Raw genomic sequence first — 1,436 nt, forward strand, 5'->3', positions numbered from 1 at the left:
CCCCAAAGAAAGCCCACATACCCTATGGAAAAAAAAAAAAAAAAAAAAGACATTAGAGTTCTGAGGAGGGGTCTGCGCATCCTTAACTTGGAGAAAGTTTAGCAAGGAAGGACATGGCTTCCCGGGCATGGCCCGTGGCCAGCAGCATCAGCGGCATCGGGGAGACTGGTGGACACGCAGCCTCAGGCCCCACCGCAGACGCGGTGTGTGGGAATCCACACTGGACAAGATCGCCACGTGGTCTGAGCACAGTGGAGCTAGAGAAGAGCAAGGGCCGGGAGGCGGAGCCCGCAGGGAAGATGGCAGCTGGGGAGCAAGGCCCTGAGGGGCGAGTTCGCACCCCACGCAGCAGGGCCTTTGCTGCCCGGAGCCGCCAGTCCTGCTGTGACAGGAGGTCTGGCCCGCTGAGCTCGGAGCTGCTCCCCGCGGGGCGGGGCTGAGCGGCCCCCAGAGTGACCTGTGCCGCGCTGAGCTCCTGTGCTTCTCTGAAACCCGGCTCGCCAGAACCCACACTTCTGTCCTGTTCGCCACCTCCTGTGCCCACCTGGACCCTCACAGCCCAGCTGGGATTCTGAGCATCAGCCCTGACCCTCCCGCCACCGAACTGCACCCTGGCCTGTGGGTCTGTCTCCTGAATTCCTTGGGGACCCTCCTCATACGTTTGTGCTGCTCCTCCTGAGTCTCCAGCGTCCTCCGCTGAGTCACACCCTGATCTGGCATCTCCCCTGGTGACGCCCCACTGTCCCCAAGGTAGAGCCAGTGTCCCGGCCTTCTGTGTGGCCTGCTCTTCCCCGCTAACTCCCAGCATCAGCTTTGGCACCTTGTCCCCAAACTGGTCCCAAGACCCGAACAGCTATGCTCCAGCCTCCGCTGGGTTCCACTGCCTGGTAACTTCTCACCCTCCAGGAAGCCCAAAAGGTACCTCGGGGCGCCAGTGGGATCCTGCACCGTGCTTGATGGCCTCCTCCCCTGCTCCATGAGGCCAAGGGCACAGCAGTCCTGGCCATTCCTGTGCCCCTCGCCCCCGGCCCCCGGCGCCCGGGTCAGTCCTCAGCTGAGGAGGGTGGCAGGGCGAGGGGTGGCGGGCCTGGAGAGAAGCTGGTGCTCTCAGCCCAGGGGCACCACCAGGAACCAGGAACAAGGAAATGTGGGTGGGCGGGCAGGGCGAGTCCACAGGTGCTTTCTCAGCAGCTAGACCCCCAAACCCAAGTACTCCCCTCTCAGCGCTTGGTCTCCCCACCGCTACCTCTACCTCGGGGTAATCCCTGCCCGCTCGGCAGCCCCTAGGAGCGCACAAGCGGAGTGATGTGTATGCTTTCAAGAAAGTAAAGCTCGTCCGGGTGAGCTTGTTCAGCTCTGTGCAGGCTCAGGGCGACCCCCAAGAACTCACTGGACCCCAGAAACAGCTCCAGTCACCAGCATTTCCGGCAGGAATG

This window comes from Tupaia chinensis, unplaced genomic scaffold, assembly GCF_000334495.1.
Source record: "Tupaia chinensis unplaced genomic scaffold, TupChi_1.0 Scaffold000628_1, whole genome shotgun sequence".
Taxonomy (NCBI): Eukaryota; Metazoa; Chordata; class Mammalia; order Scandentia; family Tupaiidae; genus Tupaia; species Tupaia belangeri.